This window comes from Aethalodelphis obliquidens, unplaced genomic scaffold (assembly GCF_003676395.1).
Source record: "Aethalodelphis obliquidens isolate GAN/ISIS:26980383/991018 unplaced genomic scaffold, ASM367639v1 scaffold3, whole genome shotgun sequence".
NCBI classification, from domain to species: domain Eukaryota; kingdom Metazoa; phylum Chordata; class Mammalia; order Artiodactyla; family Delphinidae; genus Aethalodelphis; species Aethalodelphis obliquidens.
Genome location: NW_020837947.1, coordinates 50261807 through 50270990, shown reverse-complemented (window position 1 = coordinate 50270990; position 9184 = coordinate 50261807).

Below are 9184 nucleotides of genomic sequence, written 5' to 3'. Positions count from 1 at the left end.
ATTGTAAATAATATTGCTATGAACATTGGGGTGTGTGTATCTTTTCAAGTTAGAGTTTTCATCTTTTCCTGATAAATACCCAGGAGTGGGATTGCTGGATCATATGGTAACTCTATTTTTAATTTCTAAAGGTACCTCCGTACTGTTCTCCATAGTGGCTGCACCAGTTTACATTCCCACCAACAGTGTAGAAGGGTTCCCTTTTCTCCATACTCTGTCCAGCATTTATTTGTAGACTTTTTGATGATGGTCAGTCATTCTGACTGTGTGAGGTGATACCTTATTGTAGTTTTGACTTGCATTTCTCTAATGATTAGTGATATTGAACATCTTTCCATGTACCTGTTGGCCATCTGGATGTCTTCTTAGGAGAAAGGTCTATTTAGGTCTTCTGCCCAGTTTTTTGATTGGGTTGTTTGCTTTTTGATATTGAGCTGTACGAGCTATTTGTATATTTTGGAAATTAAACCCTTGTCTCTTGCATTGTTTGCAGATATTTTCTCCCATTCTGTAGGTTGTCTTTTTGTTTTGTTTATGGTTTCCTCTGCTGTGCAAAAAGCTTGTAAGTTTGATTAGGTCCTGTTTGTTTATTTTTGCTTTTATTTCTTTTGCCTTGTGAGACTGATCTAAGAAAGTGTTGCTACAGTTTATGTCAGAAAATGTTTTGCCTGTGTTCTCTTCTAGGAATTTTATGGTGTCGTGTCTTATATTTAAGTCTTTAAGCCATTTTGAGTTTATTTTTGTGTATGCTGTGAGGGTGTGTTCTAACTTCATTGATTTACATGCGGCTTTCCAGCTTCCCCAACACCACTTGCTGGAGAGACTGTCTTTTCTCCACTGTATATTCTTGCCTCCCTTGTTAGAGATTAATTGACCATAGGTGTGTGGGCTTGTTTCTGGCCTCTCTATTCTGTTCCATTGATCCATATGTCTATTCTTGTGCCAATACTTCTCTGTTTTGATTACTGTAGCTTTGAGGTATTGTTGAAGTCTGAGAGGGTTATGCCTCCAGGTTCTTTCTTTTTCCTCAGGATTGCTTTGGCAATTCTGGGTCTTTTGTGGTTCCATATACATTTTAGGATTATTTGTTATGAGGACTTTCTTGTAGGCAAAAGGAGATGCTGCCTTGTGGGACCAGCTAGTTTATATTTTCATTTTAAATTTGTAAATTGAGATTCTGTCTTATCAATCAGTGTCTTGTGAACTTGACTAATGCATCACTCCCCCAGGCCTAATCACCTCTGAGGAAAATGGTAAAACCAAGTAACTGGACCTCCAGAGTGTCAGACTCTGAAAATGTGACGAACCTAGTGAAGTCCTGTAAACTTCTCAAGGGCCAGCCTGGCCACTCTTATATCATTTTTCTAATTCAGAGCTCACACCCTGACCTACCTCTAAACCCCTGCTCCCAGACTGCTGTGATTTCCTGAAGAAAATCCCAAACTAGCTGGCACCTTTGTAAATTTATGGTTTCCAACCTCAGCTGACCCTTCAACACACCTCAGCATTCCCTTATTTTATCCTCTTCTTGTATTTCACACCCCTCTTCCTTACTCTCAGCATGTAGCCTCACTTCATGCAGTACAAAGCAAAGTAAAACCCACAAAGCTCAGTATCTCCCTCCTCTCCACTGAAGACTACTTACAACATGAGTCACCCTCAGAACCTCTGAGAGCTCAAGGCATGCCCAGGCTACTTCCAGCTTTTGAGAATGCGGGCATTTTCAGATTTGGTATTGAGGAAATTATTTATAAACACTGTGGCTTGTTTGTTAATTTTAAATAAAGCATTTACATGATTCAAAAGTCAAAATGCACTTGAGTATCCATTGATATAGCTGCCTCCAATCCCTGTCTGCAGCCATCTAGTTCCCCTTTCCATTGACAGCCACTGTTACCAGTTTCTTGCTGCGTATCTTTGTATCCTTCCAGAAATATTCTAGCATGTTTACATATATATATGTATATATAACAAAAATGGCATCATAGGATAACACACTTTTGCACCTTATTTTACTTAACAATGTATCTTGGAGATAGATCCACACTTATACAGCAGCAAAGTATTTCATTACCTGATGTACCATAATTTATTTAACTTGTCCCTGAAGGGGAGCAGAATGTGTGACCCCAAAATATGCCAGTTTGGCATGTGGATTGTCTTGAACGGAGGGCAATCAAGATGCAGCAGACTCAAGAAAAACTTGTACCTCTCTCACCACTACCTAAAAGAACGTAGATAGGGGGCCTGGCCTAGAGAGAGCTATTACCAGAGAGAACTTTTGCCTGAATGACCTATTTCTGTGGCAGGGCAAACATCTAATTACCAAACATCTGTTCCTTGGAAGCCCCAGGCCCCTATCCCATTCCTTAGCTCAGGGTGGTACATAAGCTTCAACTGCCCAATTTGCTCTTTAGTCTCATGCTTCTATTGGACTCCTGTACATACAAAATTAAATTTGTTTCTCTCCCGTTACGTTGTTTTATGTCAATTTGATTATTATCTACCCTAGAAGGGTAGAGGAAAAAATTTTTCTCCACTACATCCCCTACAGACGAATATCTTTGGTGACCTCAGTCTTTCACTATTACAGTGCTGCAGTGAATAACCTTGAATATGCCGTCATTACAAACACATGGGATTATATTTGCAGGATAAGCTCCTGTATGGGCATACCTCAGAGATACTATGGGTTCAGTTCCCAACTTCCACAGTAAAGCAAATATCACAAATAAGCAAGTCCACAAATTTTTTCATTTCCCAATGCATACAAAAGTTATGTTGCACTACATTGTAGTCTGTTAAGTGTGCTCCAGCATTATGTCTCAAAAAACAATGTGCATACCTTAATTAAAAAATAATACTGTTGGGAAAATAGCGCGGATAGACTTGCTCCACTAAGAGTTGCCGCAAACCTTCAGTTTGTAAAATTGCAATATCTGCAAAGCACAGTGAAATTTTCAGCCCCACCCCCTGACTCCTGGGAATGTGGCAGACAGGAGAGGGCAAGGAAGAGCCTTGCGCACATCCCCCATATTTTGCCCTGGACACCTCTTCCACTTGGCTATTCCTGAGTTGTTATCCTTTATAATAAACTGTTAAACATAAGTAAAGTGTTTTTTTCTGAGTTCTGTGAGTCGAATTGTCAAACCTGAGGGGGGAAGGGGGTCATGAGAATCCTCACATTTGTAACCAGCCAGGCAGGAGTGGGTAGCTTAGGCACCCCATTTAAGGCTGGTGTCTGAAGTGGGAGCAGTCTTGTGGGACTGAGTCTTTAACCTGCAGGGTCTGTGCTAAGTCCAGGTATTTAGTGTCAGAATTGAATTGAATTGTTGGACGACCAGCTGGGGTTGGAGACTCAGGCTTTGGAGATGATGTTAAGCCCTTCTAGGAGCATATCAGGTAGTCTCTATCCTTCCCTTAAAGGTTAAGTTCTCTACTTCCACGGTCATGGAGGGGTCACTGCAGGGTTGCTTCTTGGACTGTCTAAGAGTTTGGGATCTTGGGGAGGTTAATACGTCCTCACACCGATTTTCCTTGTATATTTGTTCACAGTTTCATTTAAAGAAGAGGCAGGGGACTTCGCTGGTGGTCCAGTGGTTAAGACTCCGTGCTTCCACTGTAGGGGGCATGGGTTCGATCCCTGGTTGGGGAACTAAGATCCTGAAAAAAAAAGAAAGAAAAAAAGAAGAGGCAAGACCTGGAGCAAGCCACTCAGCAAAATAAGCCTGGTAATGTGACTCACTCTCAGAAGGCAGGTTAGTGAGCATCTGTTGATCTGTTGTGTTTTAGGCATGCCCTTAGAGGGGTCTTACTCCGTACCCTGAGATCCTTCACAGGGTGTCTCTTCCAATGCACACTCAATTCTACATTTGGTTACTTTTTTTTGCGTGATTTAGTGTCTCTTCTGTATTGGTAAATCAGGCAGTGCCCAGCTGGTTGTATCAACATCAGAACCCCCCTCTCTTGCTTTTATCCAAGTTCGTCTCCACCAGTTATGCCTTTTTCCCTATATCTTCTCACAACCCTTTGTGGTAGCCGTGAGAATGTGCCTCTCAGATCTCTAGCCTCAGGAAACATAATTAACCTATGGCCTCAGCTGCTGTGCGCTGAAATTCGTTACTGCATTTGCTCTGAGTCCACGTATCCCGTGGCTGCTCGCAGCCAAATGCTGAGCACGCCAGGCAATGGCTGAGGACTGCTTAGACATCAGGACTGCTCAGACACTTCTCCTCTTAGAGATGACATTGGATCCAGTGTCTGGAAGAGTCAAAAGCAGCCATGACAATGAGCAATTTCTGTCCTTGCTCAAGTGGTTGACTTCTGGGGGGATAAAAAAAAACGCCGCAGGATTCCTTTTGAAATTGAAAGGCCCTGACCTCATGCAGGGTGGCTGATTTCAACCATGTAAGGCCAGGCAAGGTTAGTGTAAACCTGAATCAGGGTGAAAATACACAATCCTGAGCTGTGGGAACAGTGGGAACCAGGCATTTGTATTCCTTCTCTCAAGAAAATGGATTATGAACTTTCTAAGTAAAGAACCAACAATGTTATCTAGAGCAGTGTTTCTCAAACATTAATATGCATACAAGTCACCTGGAGATTGTATAAAACTGCAGATTCTGATCCAGGAGTTCTAGGATGAGACCTGAGATTTTGCATTTCTGACAAGTTCCAGAAAATGCCATCGCTGCTGGTCTCCAGACCACACCAAATAGCAAGGATCTAGAGAATCTGAAGAATGCCATATATATTGTATTGATTAGTTGGTGGGGCAGGGAGAGGGTCATTTCCAGAACCAATAGCATCATGTGATCTCCTTAGCTGAACAGATATGTCTCCCTTAGGACGCTTAGAGCATTCTAGCCATTCATGTGACAAATATGTACTGAGCAGCTACAGAAAACCAAGTGCTGTGCTAGGTGCTAGGGCAGGAGGGAGCATGGAGAGGAGGGAAGGTGGGAAAAAGATATGGTTTTTGTTTCCAGGATCTTTCAGTGTGGTCATAGGGACACGTCAGTAGAACGTGATGAGAGCCACATAGCCCAGTCTCAAGGGTAGTAGGGAAAGAATTCCAGAAGGAAGCAACAAAACTGAGACATAAAGTTGGTGTTTGACGTGCAAAGTGCCTGTGATTTGGGTGTGCCTGTGTGTGGGAGGTGCATTCCAGAGAAAGAGATAAATACAGAGGCCCAGAGGAAAGCACTGCTGGGGAACTACACATAGTTTAGTACTACTGGAATGAAAGTGCAAAATGACAAGGACTAAGGCCAGAGGGACAAGGCCATGAGGCATTACAGTGTTTGTGGTTCTGACCCTTATCTAAAGACATTCTAAAGGAAACCACTGAATGGGAGTGACTTGATTTTTAGTTTAGAAAGATCACTCTGGCAGAACTAAGATAGCAGCAGTGGGAATGTAGAGAAAAGAATGGACTTGAGAAATAGTTGCCCCTGTTTCTCTAGTTTGACCCAAAGAAGGTACTGCATTAAGCAGCTGAGGACTGCCCAGACTGGAAATCTATGAGATGCCAGGTCGGAAGAGAGTGTCAGGACGCAAACAGCGCCGTAACTCCTACTGGGAGGTGAAAGGCCTGGCAAATCTCTGTGATTTGGTATCAGTGTTCTAGTGAAAGGCCTTAGCCACTAGGATATACACAGGCACACCAGCTTTGACTCCTAGTTGTGTTTGCAAAGGAAGTAAGCTCTCCTAACTACTCGTTTGGGAACACATCTTCGCAGGAGGTGTATTTGGCCAGAACCTGTGGGCTGGTTTCAGTAGAGAGATTGACCAGGCCTGCTGCGACAAGGCTTGATCCACTCAGCTGTTTAATGCTCCCAAATCGATACTTACTTCAACTTGGAGTATGGGCATATTACTACCATGTTTGCCACCCCACAGCACACACTCACACAGGCACCCATGTGCTATTTCTGTTTGTTGTCCTATTGACTAACCAAACTCAGCATATCTAAAGTCACTCTCATTCCATTTACTCTCAAGCAATACCCCCAATATTTATATCCTTTTTGCTGTAAGTATTATTTTTTGAATCGCTTGGGCTTTAGCTGTGCATCATCTTTTTCACCTCTTTCTCATCTGCCCTCACCCCCTTGCCGTACCCTAGCTTGGTTAATGTTAGACCACAGAGATCTCCATGCTACCTTGCTTTCTCTAATTTCTTCTATCCATTAGGCACAATACTAGTGTGATTTACGTACTACCGTTCTGATATGTTTTTATAGTATAGATATCTCTTGCCTAGAAATTTATATTTTACATAAATGTGTCTGACTTGAAGACAATGCTATGAGCAAATCAATTATATTTAGTGAGGGTTTGGTAGAGGAAATGGGCAAAATCCTTAGTAGCCAAGTAACCCTAGAAAAGTTTTTTGCCTGACTGTGCCTCTGTTTCTTTATGTGTAAAATGGGGACAAAAATAGTATCTACCTTACCAGGTGATTATGAGTACTGAGAGTTAATATTTATAAAGCAGTTAGAACAGTGCCGGACACATGGTAAGCCTTGAAATGCCTAGAATCTGTGAACAAGTCAATAAGGAAATGGCCTTACCTAGAAAGAAAGAATGTAGTTGAAAATCATAGGATGAGGCCTTGAAGCCATGATTAGAAGTGACTGGTGCTGTGTGGCTAGGCCTGTGAGCAGAGGCTATTCAATCAATGTTGTAACTAAATGAATCTAGTACTGGAAAGCTTGATGATCCTCTTGACCAGAAACCTGAGCTTAAATCTATTGACAGAGTGTTTCAAAACCTTGATTTATTTACTGTCATTTTAGATTCAAAATATTAGTTTTCACAGGCATTTCTGTCTAAGGCAATGTCAATTAATTAGGTCCCAAGTAAAACATCTGCCATGGGAGATTTACATTACCATAGCCTGCATTTGAGAAAGTCAAAAATTTCAAAATATCGTTAGTTCCAAAGTATGTTTTTGATAGCCCAGCTTGAATACTGCATTGTGGATAACAAGGTTAAATAAAGGTTCTAATAAGACAAACAACGACAATTTTAAATAAATCAGATGTTTTTGTCGAAGATTACTCTGTGATTTTCTCCAATTATTCATGACATTTCACCCATTCATATTGTGATCTGCTTTAACAGTGAAGGGAAAAAAAACCTCATCTCCTTGTTTATTCTTTGTTCTCAAGGAGATAAGCTGTTTATAAAGATACGTTATTTGTTATTTAAATCACTTTTACTGAAGTTGTTTATTTCCTTGTTTCAGTTTCTAAAAATATTTCAACAATTGTAATGCTTCTTAGAGATGTCTATTCAATTCAGAGTGATTTGTACTGAAATTCTTTGCTAAATGGGCACAGGTGCTATGTGTATAACATGCTAGAGTGAGTCAAAACTAATAAATGCTAAAAAACAAAAAGGATAACGGGGATATACTTGTGTCTTCAAAATCTGTGATTAAAAACATTTTAGACCTAACATCTCAGATATTTGTAAATGTCTAACTCTATACTTGCCACTTCAAAACTATTTAATAATAGTAATAATAATAAATTAGATAACACCAAAACTATAAGCAGAAAAACTGTATAATTTAAATCCAGAAATCTATTTCTTAGAAAATGCCCTTCAATCACTTTGCAGACTTTCAAGATCATAATTATTATATAAAAGTAATTACATTAGGGCTTCCCTGGTGGCGCAGTGTTTGAGAGTCCGCCTGCCGATGCAGGGGACACGGGTTCGTGCCCCAGTCTGGGAAGATTCCACATGCCATGGAGCAACTAAGCCCGTGAGCCACAACTACTGAAGCCCGCATACCTAGAGCCCGTGCTCCGCAACAAGAGAAGCCACCGCAATGAGAAGCCCGCGCACCGCAACAAAGAGTAGCCCCCGCTCACGTCAACTAGAGAAGGTCCGTGCGTAGAAACAAAGATCCAACACAGCCAAAAAAAAAAAAAAAGGCATCCAAATTGGTGAATTTTTATGTAGCCATTTTAATTTTGAAGATGAAAGAAAAAAGCAACATGTTTGGCATATTATGCTTTATTATTTGAAGAAAGGTAAAAACGCAACTGAAAAGCAAAAAAAGATTTGTGCAGTGTATGGAGAAGATGCTGTGACTGATCGAACATGTCAAAAGTGGTTTGCAAAGTTTCATGCTGGAGATTTCTCGCTGGATGATGCTCCCCGGTGGGGTAGACCAGTTGAAACTGATAGCAATCAAATCGAGACATTCATTGAGAACAATTAATGTTATACCACGCGGGAGATAGCCGACATACTCAAAATATCCAAATCAAGCATTGAAAATCATTTGCACCAGCTTGGTTATGTTTATCTCTTTGATGTTTGGGTTCCACATAAGTTAAGCGAAAAAACCCTTCTTGACTGTATTTCCACATGCGATTCTTTACTTAAACGTAATGAAAATGTTCCACTTTTAAAACAAATTGTGGCTGGCGATGAAAAGTGGATACTATACAATAATGTGGAATGGAAGAGATTGTGGGGCAAACGAAATAAACCACCACCAACCACACCAAAGGCCGGTCTTCATCCAAAGAAGGTGATGTTGTGTATATGGTGGGATTGGAAGAGAGTCCTCTATTATGAGCTCCTTCAGGAAAACCAAACGATTAATTCCAACAAGTACTGCTCCCAATTAGACCGACTGAAAGCGTCACTCGATGAAAAGCGTCCAGAACTAGTCAACAGAAAATGCATAATCTTCCATCAGGATAATGCAAGACCACATGTTTCTTTGATGACCTGGCAAAAACGGTTACAGCTTGGCTGGGAAGTTCTGATTCATCCACTGAATTCACCAGACATTACACCTTCGGATTTCTATTTATTTAGGTCTTTACAAAGTTCTCTTAATGGAAAAAAATTCAATTCCCTGGAAGACTGTAAAAGGAACAGTTCTTTGCTCAAAAAGATAAAAAGTTTTAGGAAGATGGGATTATGAAGTTGCCTGAAAAATGGCAGAAGGTAGTGGAAAAAAAGGGTGACTACGTTGTTCAATAAAGTTCTTGGTGAAAATGAAAAACGTGTCTTTTATTTTTACTTAAAAACCAAAGGCACTTTTTGCCCAACCCAATAAGAAAAGTATCAGAACGCATTTAGGAAATAAAGATGGGGGTAGGGTGTGGGAAGATGAGATCAGTTTTCCAGTTTTTTGAGAATAGTATATATG